The 17,385-nt window shown below is 37.7% G+C and overlaps 1 pseudogene; it reads left to right on the top strand.

The window, feature by feature from the left end:
* Positions 1-5,749, top strand: part of LOC100069919 (nitric oxide synthase-interacting protein pseudogene) — a 31,259-nt pseudogene extending 25,510 nt beyond the window's left edge.
* Positions 5,750-17,385: the final 11,636 nt, after the last annotated feature.

The following is a 17,385-nucleotide window of genomic DNA, read 5'->3' as shown; positions in this document are numbered from 1 at the left end:
AAGAAGACATAACACTTATAAATATATACGCACCCAACACAGGAGCACCAAAATTTGTAAAGCAACTCTTAATAGAACTAAAAGAAGACATCAACAACAATACAATAATAGTAGGGGACCTCAACACACCATTAACACCAATGGACAGAACATCCAGACAGAAAATCAACAAGGAAATAATAGAATTAAATGAAAAATTAGACCAGATGGACTTAATAGATATATATAGAACACTTCATCCAAAAACAGCAGGTTACACATTCTTCTCAAGTGCACATGGAACATTCTCAAGGATTGACCATATTTTGGGAACCAAAGCAAACATCAATAAATACAAGAGAGTTGAAATAATATCAAGCATCTTTTCTGATCATAACGCTATTAAACTAGAAATCAACTACAAGAAAAAAGCAGAGAAAGGTGCAAAAATGTGGAGACTAAACAACACGCTTCTCAACAAACAATGGATCATTGAAGAAATTAAAGAAGAAATCAAATATTATCTGGAGACAAATGAAAATGAGAACACGACATACCAAATCATTTGGGATGCAGCAAAAGCAGTCCTAAGAGGGAAATTCATCGCAATACAGGCTCACCTCACTAAACAAGAAAAAGCTCACGTAAGCAACCTCAAACGACACCTAACAGAACTAGAAAAAGAAGAACAAACAAGGCCCAGAGTCAGTAGAAGGAGGGAAATAATAAAAATAAGAGCAGAAATAAACGATATTGAAACAAAAAAGACAATAGAAAGGATCAATGAAACAAAGAGTTGGTTCTTCGAAAGAATTAACAAAATTGACAAACCCCTAGCCAGACTCACCAAGAAAAGAAGAGAGAAATCGCAAATTAATAAAATCAGGAATGACAGAGGAGAAATCACAACAGATACCAATGAAATACAAGAGATCATAAGAGAATACTATGAAAAACTATATGCCAACAAATTGAACAACCTGGAAGAAATGGACAAATTCCTAGACTCCTACAATCTCCCCAAACTGAATCAGGAAGAAATGGAGAATCTGAATAGACCAATCACAAGTAAGGAAATAGAAACGGTAATCAAAAACCTCCCCAAAAATAAGAGTCCAGGACCAGACGGCTTCTCTGGAGAATTCTACCAAACATTCAAAGAAGACTTAATACCTATTCTCCTCAAACTGTTCCAGAAAATTGAGAAAGATGGAGAACTCCCTAACACATTCTACGAAGCCAACATCACTCTGATCCCCAAACCTGACAAGGACAACACAAAGAAGGAGAACTACAGGCCGATATCACTGATGAACATAGATGCAAAAATCCTCAACAAAATTTTGGCTAACCGATTACAGCAATACATCAAAAAGATTATACACCATGATCAAGTGGGATTTATACCAGGGACACAGGGATGGTTCAACATCCGCAAGTCAATCAACGTGATACACTACATCAACAAAATGAAAACCAAAAACCACATGATCATCTCAATAGATGCAGAGAAAGCATTCGACAAGATCCAACACCCATTTATGATAAAAACCCTCAGTAAAATGGGTATAGAAGGAAAGTACCTCAACATAATAAAGGCCATATATGATAGACCCACAGCCAACATCATACTCAATGGACAAAAGCTGAAAGCCATCCCTCTGAGGACAGGAACAAGACAAGGGTGCCCACTTTCACCACTCCTATTCAACATAGTTCTGGAGGTGCTGGCCAGAGCAATTCGGCAGGAAAAAGAAATAAAAGGAATCCAAATAGGTAACGAAGAAGTAAAACTCTCGTTGTTTGCAGACGACATGATCTTATACATAGAAAACCCCAAAGAATCCACAGAAAAACTATTAGAAATAATCAACAACTACAGCAAAGTAGCAGGGTATAAAATTAACGTGCATAAATCAGTAGCATTTCTATACACTAACAATAAACTAACAGAAAAAGAACTCAAGAACTCTATCCCATTCACAATCGCAACGAAAAGAATAAAATACCTTGGGATAAACTTAACCAAGGAAGTGAAGGATCTATACAATGAAAACTACAAGACTTTCTTGAAAGAAATAGGCGATGACATAAAGAGATGGAAAAACATTCCTTGCACATGGATTGGAAGAATAAACATAGTTAAAATGTCCATACTACCTAAAGCAATATACAGGTTCAATGCTATCCCAATCAGAATCCCAAGAACATTCTTCACAGAAATTGAACAAACAATCCTAAAATTCATATGGGGCAACAAAAGACCGCGAATTGCTAAAGCAATCCTGAGCAAGAAAAACAAAGCCGGCGGAATCACAATCCCCGATTTCAAAACATACTACAAAGCTACAGTGATCAAAACAGCATGGTACTGGTACAAAAACAGGTCCACAGATCAATGGAACAGAATTGAAAGCCCAGAGATAAAACCACACATCTATGGACAGCTAATCTTCGACAAAGGAGCAGAGGGCCTACAATGGAGAAAAGAAAGTCTCTTCAACAAATGGTGCTGGGAAAACTGGACAGCCACATGCAAAAGATTGAAAATTGACCATTCTTTTTCACCACACACCAAAATAAACTCAAAATGGATCAAAGACCTAAAGATTAGGCCTGAGACAATAAGTCTTTTGGAAGAGAATATAGGCAGTACACTCTTTGACATCAGTTTCAAAAGAATCTTTTCGGACACTGTAACTCCTCAGTTGAGGGAAACAATAGAAAGAATAAACAAATGGGACTTCATCAGACTAAAGAGCTTCTTCAAGGCAAGGGAAAACAGGATTGAAACAAAAAAACAGCTCACTAATTGGGAAAAAATATTTACAAGCCACTTATCTGACAAAGGGTTAATCTCCATAATATACAAAGAACTCACACTGCTTAACAACAAAAAAACAAACAACCCGATCAAAAAATGGGCAGAGGACATGAACAGACATTTCTCAAAAGAAGATATGAATATGGCCAATAGACACATGAAAAGATGTTCATCATCGCTAATCATCAGGGAAATGCAAATCAAAACTACACTAAGATATCACCTTACCCCCGTTAGATTGGCAAAAACATCCAAAACCAAGAACGACAAATGTTGGAGAGGTTGTGGAGAAAGAGGAACCCTCATACACTGTTGGTGGGAATGCAAACTGGTACAGCCACTATGGAAAACAGTATGGAGATTTCTCAAAAAGTTAAAAATAGAAATACCCTATGACCCAGCCATCCCATTACTGGGTATCTATCCTAAGAACCTGATATCAGATATCTCAAGAGTCCGTTGCACCCCTATGTTCATCGCAGCATTATTTACAATAGCCAAGACGTGGAACCAGCCTACATGCCCAGAAACTGATGATTGGATAAAGAAGATGTGGTATATATACACAATGGAATACTACTCAGCCATAAAAAAAGACGAAATTGGCCCATTCACAACAATGTGGATGGACCTCGAGGGCATTATGTTAAGCGAAATAAGTCAGTCAGAGAAAGACGAACTCTATATGACTCCACTCATAGGTGGAAATTAGCATATTGATAAGGAGATCTGATCGGTGGTTACCAGGGAAAAGGGGGGGTGGGGGGAGGGTACGGAGGGGGAAGTGGTGTACCCACAACATGACTAACAAAAATGTACAACTGAAATCTCACAAGGTTGTAATCTATCATAACATTAATAAAAAAAAAAAAAAAGAAAAAAAAAAAAAAAAAGAATAACAAGTGCATAACGTATACAGAGTTTAAACATGAATTGCCCACTCGTCTTAACAAATGGGCAGTATACTGAAGCTCCTACTGTGACAATACCTGATCACATTCCTCTCTTATTTTATCTTGTGGAAGAAGGGGCAAGGAACTATTCTGAATTTTGTTTTCACCATTCCTCTATCTATCTATCTATCTATCTATTTATTGAGGAAGATCAGCCCTGAGCTAACATCTGCTGCCAGTCCTCCTCTTTTTGCTGAGGAAGACTGGCCCTAATATCCATGCCCATCTTCCTCTTCTTTATACGTGGGAAGCCTGCCACAGCATGGCTTGATGAGCGGTACCATGTCCGCACCCAGGATCCGAACCAGCAGATCCCAGGTCACCGAAGCACAATGTGTGACTTAACTGCTGTGCCACCAGGCTGGCCCTGACCATTCCTCCATTTTTATTTGTAGTTTTACTACTTACGTGTTCTGGAATTTACATGAATGATTTCATACTATATGCATTCGTTAACTTGTTTTTTTCACTGTTTTGGAGATTCATCATTTTCACATTAATTTCTTTTTCTATATTAATTTTCACTGCTGTTTAATATTCAAGTGTGTAACAATGCCATAGTTTATCTATTCTCCTACTCTGGGGATAAATTAAACTTAGTTATTTGTGCTGAGAGCTGAGGTGACCTCAGTCAATATAACATAGCTGTTTGTTCCAGAAGAGCCTCATACAGACAGATAAGACTGAACCTAACAAATAACTTCTCTATTATCTTCAGGAAATTCTTGCAAATTACTTTATGTAAGCAAATAGTTTGCACATTAGGAAAAACAACCCTTTTATAAGGACAAGAGTTTGTTCAGCTAGATGCATGATAGGCTTATGTGAATTTATCAGAACAATGGCATTAAAAAAATACTCTATTAACCCAAAAGAAGGCAGGAAAAGAGGAAAAAAGGATCCAAGAATAGATAGGACAAATAGAAAACAACTAGCAAGATGACAAATTTAAATCCAACCATGTCAATAATAACATTAAATGTAAATTGTCTAAAAACTGCAAGTAAAAGACAGAGATTGTCAAACAGAAGAAAAGCAAGAATGATAAATTACCAACTTTCAATATAAAGAATTGATAGGTTAACAGTAAAAGGATAGGAAAAGATATAGTATGAAAATATTAATCAAGAGAGAGCTGGCTAAATTAACATGAGACAAAATTCTCTGGTTCCTTTCTGATGGAAGGGCGTAGCTGAAAAAGCCATGAAGGAAAGAGGGGTGGTTTGTGAGGATGATGCTGCAGGGCGTGGCGAAAACTGCACCATAGGGGTTGTCTACACTTACCATGAGAAGAAGGACACAGCAGCCTCGGTCACAAGACCCAGAACATTCGACTGAGGCAGGATGCTGTCAAGGATTTTGACTGCTGCTGCCTCTCTCTGCAGCCCTGTCATCACCCCAGATGGCTACTTATATGAGCACGAGGCCATGCTAGAGTACATTTTGCAACAGAAGAAGGAGATCGCCCTGCAGATGAAGGCCTGCGAGAAGTAGCAGGTATCCAGCGTGAGGAGCAGAAAGAGCTGCAGCAGCCCTGTGCTGGAGTGACCAGGTGCATGGCTTCCTGGAGAAGGAGACTGCCATCATGGACTGGCCCCTCAACCTTGTCACGCCCTGGGCTGCCTAGGGGAGCGGCTCAGATGATGCCTGACCAGGGCCTAGTGTGGCCCCTCAAGTAAGGACAAGGACAAACTGCTGCCCAGCTTCTAGATCCAGTCACTGACTCGAAGCCAAAGCCACTAAGCTGGAGAAGCTGTTTTGCATGGGGACCTGACCCACATCAGGGACGCCAATGTGTATGACAGACCTGACACCCTTGTGCTTCATGCTGCTCCGGCTCCATGGACCTTGTGGGGCTCATCACGCGCAGTGAGCACTGTATATGCACCATGACCGCAACAACATGAGCAACTCCACTCCGTATGGGCCCGGGGCCCGGGCCATCCTTGAGCACACGGAGAAGCTGATTCAGAATGACGTGGTAAACCTGTGATCCAAGAGAAGCTCACGGACTGCAGCATCACAGCGCAGCAGCAGGATGGCACCGGCTCTGCAGGCCCAAAAGTCATGGCTGGAGATGCAGGCCTGAGTGTGCAGGAAACCAAAGAAACAGGCTTGGATGAGGGGGGAAAAAGTTCTGGAGCCAGGTTGAGTAAATTACCTTAATCACTTTCTCTGTCTTTAAAATGAGGATATTAATAGTCTTTTCCTCAAAGGATGGATGTGAAGATTAAATGAGTAAATATGTAAAGTGATTAATTCAGTTTATGGCACATAGTAGCTACTCAATAAGTATTACGTATTACTAGTAGAAAGACACTGGCCATCTTTGAATGATCTTAGAATATAATAGGAATGCATTGAATATTTCGTTCTCAAGTATGATGCACAATATTGGCTTATCATAGGAATATGTATCAATTAAGAATACCTCCAGCTACAGGATTCTAAACATAGTGGCTTAAGTGAACAGCCTATTGGCTATTACTGCAACCTGGACAAGGATCTGTTACCTTGGTAAACTGGTGCTTGCTGTTAGATTAGCCCCTAATATCATCTGTGGTCCATTTTGGCTCAATTGTTTGCCCTCTCCAGCAAATGAGCTCTCTCGGTAACAATTGAAGAAGGAGAAAAATTGGTTCTTAATTTGATATGAAAAACCTTAACCACTGAGACTGATTTCTGAGCTACTTTCTTCTCCTTAAGCTTCTTCATTTCATGATTTATAGGAGAACTGAAAAGTGAAACATCCTGTGTTTATTTGGTTCACATATTAAGAAATGAGCTAGCTAATGCTTCTAGGGCCAAAGAACACCTCATTTGAAGAGTTCATGAGATTGAACAAATGATGCTTCAAAACAGAGCAGTCCTAGATATAGTTTTGGCCTCACAAGGCAGAATACATGCCATCTAAGGGGAAGAACGTTGTGTTTATATCTTGATATGTGTAATATTATTAAAAATATTTGAAACAGATAGTGAATGAGAAGGCAGGGAAGAGAAAGCAATGATATAATTTGGCTAGTGCTCCTATATCTGGTCCTATGTATGATTCAGATTTTCACATTGGAGATGGAATTTGGTTTGAGTAGCCTTGACTTAACGGCTTAGAAGTGAACTGAAAACGGATCAAAAATCTATCTTAGTGTTTCTTCTTTTTGCTCAAATCTCTGCTGTTCAAATGCTCAGCCCCTACCCTGTCAAGTGATCCAACAATGACCATCCAATAGAAAGAGCAGAAATACTCAATATTTATAAAAGTAGAAATGGCCACTATCAGAAACTTGCTAGATGATCACGACACCTCAATCAATGATATGGATCTGGATTGATCATGTCCCAAGAGGGTAATGATCCATCCTCCAGCTCAGGCCGCAGAATGACTTTAACAGTGTAGGGCAAGGAGAGCTGAAACTGAGACCTCGCAACATAACTGTTTAGATGGTGCAACATAAAATAACTTAAAAGACGCGATGGCCCAGGTCAACATAATTTCCCTGTTAGCCTCAGGAACTTCTCCCTTACAAAGTTATCTGAGCAAACAGTTTGCTCATCTGGAAAAACAACTCTCTTTTCAGGACAGTAGTTTACTCAAAAGGGCTTGTCTTCAGACCCTTGATGTCTATGTCTAGCGATTCTAAATTACTATGTATCAAATCTAGCTCTGTTCCAACCACTTTCTTGCAGTGAAAGACCCGCTTAAACCATTAAGCCCAGACTTCAAAGACCTACAAATACCCCTTCCTAACTTTCTCCTTTTGCAGTACCATAAGACTTTGTAAAGATGACATTCTCCCCTACAGCTTTAAGTCTGAGACATTCAGATTTGCTTAACAAACAGGTTTTCCTGGAGGAATCTAAAATGCCCACTTTTCTTTCGGGTTCTCTTTCTCTAGGTGATTTGTAATATTATATATTCTGGAGAGCGATATTTATTTCAAAAACCTTCTCCTAATTTATAGCTTTCCTTTGTATTTTTTAACTGGTTTTCTTTGATGAAGTGGATGTTTTTTAAACTGGAGATAATGATACTCATAGGGTTGTTGCAAGTGTTAAATTTAAAAAACACATGTAAATTTCTAGCACAGTAAATTCCAACTGAGTAAGCTTTCAACACTCCTCACACAGATTTGAGAAGAAGGTAATGTTTGTTTTTGACCAGTAGTAAATACATAGTGGTCTTGCGCTGGCCCAGCGGGGACTCTAGCTTCTTCTGGTCCTACCCATAAAAATGTTCCTATAGCCAGTCACAGTAGCTTGATAGGGATTCCCAATACAAACTCTCCTGATGAGAAAATTCATCCATCCACATTAATGTCTTGTGATCTCTTAATGAGCCCTATTTTCATTCTCCAGGTAGCATAGTCCCTCTGAAATGAATTTCCTCACCTATAAAATAAGGGTAATAGCTCATCTACCTCTTTCACTGAGGTTGTTGTGAGGGGTCAAATGAGATCATTAAAGAGTTATTATAATCATGTTTGCATCTTAACCAGGCCTCCAGGAGGGATGGCAGTGCCCCACTCAATAACGGTGGAAAATTTCTGATGTAAATATTTTTGAAATGTCAGGATCTGCACGAATTAATGCATGCATGTGGATATGTCAAGCAGTTTGACAAGTCACTGAGAGTTATACTTATGGAAGACAGAACTTTTCATTGTACCTCAAATAAAGAATCTTGTTTTTGGAAGGGGCCCTAAGAGACCATCTCACCAACTTCACCCTCACTCCCATTTCACATACCAATGCAGGAATCTCTTCTATAGCATTTCTGATTCATTCTGATGATTCTCTGGCATATTCCTGATGCTTTCAGGAATAGGAAGATCACTATCATAAAAGCAGGCCATTCAACTATCACATATATCATATAGATCTAATTGTTGGCCCCCTACTCCTAATTTTGCCTTCTTGAGCACCTCAGGACCAATGTCCTCCATCCTGCGTGCTCTAGCTTTTCAGAATTGCCTCTCTCTCTTTCTCCCATAAACTTATGTCTTGGCCAAACATCCTTAGTACCCTCTCTGATGCTGTGAAATGGTATCCAGATACCTCACTATCCTTCCCACTGCTTTAGCAGTTATTTGGTATCTCCACACCCATCTTTTTTTCTAACACTTAGGAACTTTCTACACAGGGAGAATCTTGTCCCAGCCATAGGAATATCAGCTCTGTTTACTAATTGCCACTCAAAGCATGCTTTTCAGCTAGGGAGATGATGTTATCTTATTTGCCCAATTAGGAGGACTGAAAAACAGCTCTAAGCATTTAAAGTTTCTCTGATACATATACTATATCCTTCCTAAGTCTTGATGAATTAAAAGTAGCCGGAAACTGAAGCATCTTGATAATTCAGTTAAATGCCTTACAGTACACACATTGAAATCCATAGAGATCACTAACTATAGAGGAGAAACTCAGGAGCACAGTCCTGTTAACTAACGAAAAAAGGAGAAGAGCAACTTAATCCTTCAGATTCTGCCGTTTGATCATTTTCCAATAATTGTATTTGGGTAGCCTTCTGCTTACTTGAGAGTTTTCCTAATGTGTAGCTATTGTTCAAGGGAGAGTGATTAGAAACCAGTAATTTAATTCAATGCAGACTTTTTAAATATCTCTTTCAGCTGCATGACTCAATGATTTTGTGGTAAACTCTTTTATAGCAGACTTACAACTTCTTTACACGTTCCTCTCCTTCACCCTGATTGCCTCTCTTTTGTGATTTTGGGAGCCAAAATATTCCTGATCTTCTCAAGCCGGAGATACACTGACTTTCCTCTGCATCACTTAGTGTATTGTGTTGTGATAGTTGGCTTACTTGCCAGTGTCTTCCATTAGACCAAAATTCTCAAAGTCTGGGACCTTATCCTATTCAATTTTGCATCCCTCACACCCAGCACACTATACCTATTGAACCTAATACACATTTCATTAATGACTGCTAAATGATTGAACAAAAGAAGAACTCAGGAAACTCCTCGGTTTCCTGCTGTCTTTGATGTATCTTTTGTCATTTCAGGTCATCTTCATTCATGCTTACTCAACACAAGTTAAGTGTCTGATGTATGAAAAGCAGTATGTTAGATTCTTTGAACACATAGATAGCTATATGATTGTATAAGACATGGCGAGCTTAATGGCCCCATGACTAAATCTTCCTTTGGTGGAACTGATCAAAAGTGGCCTATTACTCATCAGTCAGCATGGTATGTTATTAGCTACCATAGATTACTACTTTGGCCATGATTGACTATATAGGAGTCAGTGCCTAGCACAAATACGGCTAGCTATAGGCTGGCCAGTAATCTCTGAGGTGTCCTTCTACATGAATGCTGGTCTCCAATGGCTCACCATTCTGGAGAGTGGCTAATTTAAATCTCTTGGGAAATATGCATATGAGATACATAGAAAAAAATGTGAGTCAGGAGCGGAAAAAGCAGGTTCAGTAGAAGAGAGACAGAAGTTGAGTCCTCAGATGATGAGCACTATCATCAGAGAGGAGGCACTTACCCAGAGCGAATGGGCTAATAGACCAACACATGGGCTATGTCCTAAAGAATCGTCTAGGACTTCAGGAGACCACTGAGAGCACTTTCTGTTCTTCTGTGGGTATTTTTATAATGAAATCCATTAAATGAGCCAGCCAGGGTATGGTTCTGCTTCTCACCATTGGAAAGAGTCTGATTAACTCAAATGGTACAGCCACTGCCTTCAAGGAAATCAGATATCAGAGTCCAGTGGTAAGATAGATGTGGCAATCAATGAATGTGCTAATGTTTGTCAATTACAGGCTAGAGGTATGCTGGGAGTGTAATGGGGCCTGGGTGATTATCTGTAGAGGAAGGGGCAAAGTCAGGAAAGTCTTTACAGGGAGAAAATACGCAAATTGAATTTTTTTAAAGAAATATACAAGGAGGTAGAACCAGCATTAGCAGAAACTCCAAAGCATGAAATTATGACATTTAAGGAACCACAGGTGACAACCCTCTGTCTCAAGAGGTGTTTTATTTTTTTTTTACCTCCACACATCCCAGTCTATAACTTTTAGTGCAAGAAGATATTAAATGGAAGATTCAATCAACTTTGCATCTAAGCATTCCTGCCTCTCCCACTTCCATCAGGGGCTAGGAGAGACACTTTGGAGCCAGCCTGCTTGGGCTCAATTCCTTGCTCTGTTACATGCTTGCTTCGGTGACCTTGCTTCCTTTTCTTCATCCATGACATGGGCTTATAGAAACAATATTTACATCAAAGGAGTTTTGTGAGGATGAAATGAGTTAGGACAAGTGAAATGGTTAGATTAGAACCCGGCTCAGTTATTGCTACATCAGTGTTGGCTCTTTTTATCCAAGTCCTTATTATCTTCATGCTGTCATGGAGACCTGAAAAATTATGATTCCCCACAACTACTCACCTCACTCACTTTTCATGCAGTTACTCTGTGTATGGCTGACAGTTAAAATCCTCACTCCTCAGCTTAGCTGGTGGGGCCATCTATTAACTCTTCTTTGCCCCCGTGGGTTCTCGCTTTTGCTCATCATCCCCAGTCAGGACTAAACTTTCCAGGGGCCTGAGTGTTTGCTGCCTGGAAATGTGTTTTCAGGGTAATCGAGAAAGGTCCTACTTCTCCCTTCTCTATTCCCTCTCTTTATTTGAATGCTAAGTTCTGATATTCTATTCTTAGAGCACGTACCTTTGTTATGCTTTTCCTCACATTTTCTGTTAAAATGAAAATTTCCCAGGGAGGGATGTTATGAGGCAATTATAACTCCATGCAAAGCCTGACTTATTGAATTTGAAGAAGAGGAAGGTAAAGAGGCCGTTAAAGACCAAACACGTAGCTATCACAATGTTTTCCTTCTAGATGAAATAAGCAGTTTTAATTACCAAGGGTAATTTGATCTCAATCAATCATCTATGTCTGTATCTATATCTATCTATTTTCTTGCTTTACACATATACTGTATCTATTGTTTTGTGATTTACTTTTTTCATTCATATACTTTCATATGTACATTTTTCTATTGTTGGACATTTAGGTCACTTTCAATTTTTTATTATTACAAATGATAAAGCAATGACTGTCCTTGTGCAAATGGGCAAGAGTTTCTTCTGCAATATAGACTAGATCCTTAGAATTTGATATGGCTGAGTATGAAGGTATATACATTGGTAGATTCTGTAATATTCGCTTCTAAAATGTATTCTCTATTTCCACTCCAACCAACAGTGAATTAGAGTGTCAGTAACTTCACGTCATTGTTAGCATTGAATATTGTCCATACTACCCAGAGCAATCTACAGATTCAATGCAATCCCTGTCAAAATTCCAATGGCATTTTTCACAGAAGTAGAACAATCCTAAAATCATATGGAACCACAGAAGACCCCCAAATAGTCAAAGCAACCTTGAGAAAGAACAAAGCTGGGGGCATCACGCTTCTTAATTTCAAATTATATTACAAAGCTATAGTAATCAAAATAGTATAATATTGGCATTAAAACAGACACATATGTCAATGGAACAGAATAGAGAGCCCAGAAATAAGACCATATATATATATATATATGGTAAATTAATTTATGAGAAAGGAACCAAGAACATACAATGGGGAAAGGACAGTCTCTTCAATAAATGACGCTGGGAAAACTAGACAGCCAATGCAAAATAGTGAAACTGGACCACTATCTTACACCATACTCAAAAATTAATTCAAACTGGAATAAAGATTTGAATGTAAGACCTGAAACCGTTAAACTCCTAGAAGAAAACATAGGGGGTAAGCTACTTAACATTGGTCTTGGCAACGATTTTTTGGATCTGATGCCAAAATCAAAGGCAACAAAAGCAAAAATCAACAAGTAGGAGTACCTCAAAAAGCTTCTGCAGAGCAAAGAAAACCATTAACAAAATGAAATGGCAACCCATGGAATGGGAGAGAATATTTGCAAATCATATGCCTGATAAGAGATTAATATCTAAAATATATAAAGAACTCATACACTGCAATAGAAAAAAAACCCAATCCTGTTAGAAAATGGGCAGAGGATCTGAATAGATATTTTTCCAAAGAAGACATACAGATGGCCAACAGGTACATGAAAAATACTCAGCATCGCTAATCATCAGGGAAATGTAAATCAAATAAGATAGCTAGTGCACTGTTGTGGAAATGCAAATTGGTGCAGCCACTATGGGAAACAGCACAGAGGTTCCTCAAAAAATTAAAAGCAGAACTATCATATGATCCAGCAATTCTACTTCTAGGTATTTATCTGAAAGAAACAAAATCACTATCTTGAAAAGATATCAGTACTCTCATGTTCATTCAGCATTATTTACAATAGGCAAGACATGGAAATAACCTAAGAGCCCATCAATGGATGAACTGATGAAGAAGATGTGGTATATAGGTACAATGGGGTATTATTCAGCCATAAAACAGAAGAAAATCTTGCCCTTGGCGACAACATGGATAGACCTTGAGGGCATTATGCTAAGTGCAATAAGTCACACAGAGAAAGACAAATATCATATGATCTCACTTATATGTGAAATCTAAAAAAAAAAAAAAAAAAAAAATCTAACTCACAGATATGGAGAACAGATTGTTGGTTGCCAGAGGTGAGGGGTGGGAGGTGGGCAAAACGGGTGAAAGTGGTCAAAAGATACAAACCTCCAGTTATAAGATAAATAGGTCCTGGGGATGTAATGTACAGCATGGTGACTATAGTTAAGAATACTGTATTGTGTATTTGAAAGTTGCTAAGACAGTAGATCTTAAAAGTTCTCATCACAGGAGGAAAACACTGTAACTGTGTAATGATAGACGTTATCTAAACTTAGTGTGATAATCATTTGACAATATATACATATATCAAATCATTATGTTATATACCTAAAATAACTAATACAATTTTGTGTCAATTATGTCTCGATTAAGAAAAAAAATTAATTTAAAAAAACATCGAATATTATCAGAATTATAAATTTCACCATTCCGATGGGTAAAAAGTAACTTATTGTTTCACTTGGCATATTTCTGCTTACAGATGATGTTAAGTATTTTTTACTTCTCCTTCAGTGAATTGCCAGTTTATAACTTCTGTCATTCTCATAAGAAGGAAAAGATATGCACAATTTCAATAATATTCAATTACCCTCCATGATGTGGGTGGGCCTCATCCAATCAGTTGAAGGCCTTAATCGTGAAAGACTCATCTTCTCTGAGGAAGACAAAATTCTGCCAGCAGACTGCCTTTAGACTCAAAGTGCACCATGAATTCTTCCCTGGATCTCTGGCCTGCCAGCCTAACCTGCAGATTTTGAATTGCCACCTTCCATAATCATGTGAATCAATTCCTCAAAATAAATCTTCCTATAGAAAGACAGACAGACAGCTATACATATACACACTGCATACACACGCATACACATCCCTGGTTCTGTTTCTCTGGAGAATCCTGACTAGTGTAGCACCTGTCCTTTTATGTCCTTCTGTATAACTCTCTTGTCAAATGTCTGTTCCTACCATTTCCCTTTGTTAAAACTGTTATTTTTAATCAAGTTGATAGATAATTTCTTGCAACCTAAATTATTTTATTTCTTTTTCTCATCTTATTACCGGGTTAAGATCTCTAGCATGTCTTATAGCAGTAATAGTGAGCATCCCAACCATTTTACTGATTTTAGTAGCATTATTCTAATGTTTCATCATTAATTATGATGTATCTTATCTTTATCGGTAGTTATCCTTTATCACACTAAGGAAGCCTCTTTCTATTCTTAATTTATTCAGTTATTTTTTAAATCTACACACATCTAACTCTATAATTTGGGGAATCTTATCAAGATTTACCATTTAACTTGTTTGTGAGCAATTTAGTTTTTGATTGTAAGTTATATTTGCATTGATACTTAAGCCCTGATTGACTATGATGCAATTCTCTTCTAATACAATCTTAGCTTTGATTTGCTAACATTCTAATTTGGATTATTTCTTTTTTTGTATGTAAGTGAGATTCGGTTCTGAGTTTCTCTTCTCTCTGTGGGTGTGTACTCTCCTTATCTGGCTTGGGAAAAGTTAGAAAGCTTTGGGTCATTGTCTATGCTCTGGAATAGCACATGGAATATAGATATTTTTCTCTTTATGGATATTTGGTAGAACTCATCCGCAAAATTATTTGTACTTAGTGCCTTTTTTAGGTGAAGGCTTTGACTGCCTTTTCATTTTTTTCCATAGTTGCCTCTTTAATTTTTCTATCTTTTCAAGAGTTAATTTAAGTAATTACCATTTTTAAGGCATAGAGTAGTACATATTGTTGTCTAATAGTTTTAAATTTCTTCTCTGTATTTTTGTTTACATTTGTTCTTATTCTCATAGTTAATACTGTTTATTCTATATTCACATCTTTTTTACTTGATCAAATTTACCAGGGCTTTTCTATTTTATTGATATGTTGAAAGAACTGGATTTTTATAACAGATCAAATTTACTGATTTAATATTTTCAATTTCATGATTACTCTTGTAAATATATTTTAATTGCTTTCCTCCAGGTTCTTTGTGTTTATTTTATAATTTTCTCTCTCATTTCTTAGTTGAAGGTTTAATCCATTTAATTTTAAACTTTGTTTCTAATATAGATATTTAAGATTAAGAATTTTCTGGAGAAGCTTTCTCCTTGTTCTACATGTAGTATTTTTTTCTGTATTTGTCATTTCAGGTGATTTCAAACAGAAGAAAGGGTAGGTGCATGTCTGATATTTTGATACAATTTCTTCCCCTATTTTCTTTCTATGAATTCCCATTTTAATTAGGTCTAGTTAAGTACACGGTTCTTGAGCTTTTCTAGTCTGTGAAGAATTCACCTGTGACAAATGATTTAGAGGGTGCTGTAGTAGTCATTATTTCTGCTCACTAAATATTTCTCTGCTCTCTGCTTTCTGAACACTGCCCTTTGAATTTAAACCTGGCCATATGATTTGTTGGGCTAATAAAATGTAAGCAGAAGTATCTTGTGTCACTAGTGCATAAACTTTAAGAGCCAGTTCATGATTCACCTTCCCTCTACTGTGGTGATTATAGAAGCAGGAATCAATATGCAGCATCCATCAGTCTGGGCGCCTAACGACTAAAATGAGCAGAATCGCCTGCTCACCTTATACAAACATGTTACATGGGAAATAAGCTTTTGTGTTTAGCCCCCGAGAGTTTGGGAACTTGCTACTACATCATAGCCTATCTACTCCTAATCGATGCATGTGCTCAAATAACTCCTTTTCGTAGTCAGAGGTCTTGAGCCCCCCTTCACTAGAGATGTTTCTCTCACAAAAAATGAGTGGGCACTTTTTTTCTCTTCCAGAGTCACAAAGAGTCAAGATATAGTTACAGTCCCTAGAAATGATTGACTAGTTATATCTCTGGGCTATGAGAGATGAAAGCAAAACATATATTTTATTAGAAGGAAATGTAAGAGCAACTAGTGCTGGTACTTACCTAACTCTGTCTGAGGCCAGTCCTTCTTGAAGAGCTGCGGGCATGGTCAGTGTTTGGTAGATAACTGTTGAATTTTAACTGAGTGATAATTCATACGACCATCGCAGCTTAAGGTGGTTACTGCCAAGGTCTCCCTCTAACCGCCTCTGAGAGCACTCTTTCCTATGTCCAATGCTTACTGATCTGGGTAGGGAGGTACTATATTTGCTTTCTACCTGTGTGTAGGAAGTCTTGTTCTTTTGCATATTATAAATGCCACTAATCATTGTCTTTAAAGGCTACATAATCATTTCCGGAAACTACCAACTCCCACTCTCCTCCCAAGGACTGGGACACAACTCAGTGCTCTTAATCATCCAAGAGTATATCCATACTCTTAGTAGGCTCCATCATATTGATCTGCACACAGACACATATATGAGGTCATCTGTCTCTCTTAACAGGTCACTCTCTGCCTCTAGAGAGTGGGTACGTACATCTTTATCCAATTGTGGTAGCAGAGGGTATGTCTCTAAAGAAATGTGTTTTCACATTTTATAAATTTACAAGCATTTGTGAAGATGTGGAGTGAAAAACATTTTAAAGCAAAATATCTGCTACGTATTCCACTGTTATTATGTAGCACTATCAATTGTATTACTGTCTAAAATGTGTACCCACTGCATTAGCCATAGAAAACTAAAATAGACAAACCAATTCCTTGCTCAGTAACGTCAGCATAATGAATCTACTACATTATTATTTGGACGTTAAATGTTGGATATATAAGTGTTGTTTAATAACTATTGAATGTAAATTTCTTTATGGCCTATGGATATTAAAGAAGTATTCTTTTCACTATTTTAAAGAACCAAAGATAGGGAAATTCAGATCTGCTTTGCTAATCAGAGTAATTTATCTTACTCAGTACAATATCAAGCTATGATGAATCCATATAACATTTCCTATTAAACATGCATTTTAACAACTGATGATACTTAAATATTAGATGAATCAAATACTATTAAATGAGGGAAAATTGTAAAGCCTATTTTTGAATCGCCATGCTACTGTATTATGAACACAAAAATTATCAGAGAAGTAACACAGGTAACAAAAAGGAAATGCTTGGAGAATAAACAATTCTC

This window comes from Equus caballus, chromosome 8 (genome assembly GCF_041296265.1).
Source record: "Equus caballus isolate H_3958 breed thoroughbred chromosome 8, TB-T2T, whole genome shotgun sequence".
Taxonomy (NCBI): domain Eukaryota; kingdom Metazoa; phylum Chordata; class Mammalia; order Perissodactyla; family Equidae; genus Equus; species Equus caballus.
Note: the sequence above shows the minus strand (reverse complement) of the source record. Positions and strands in the feature narration are given on the sequence as shown.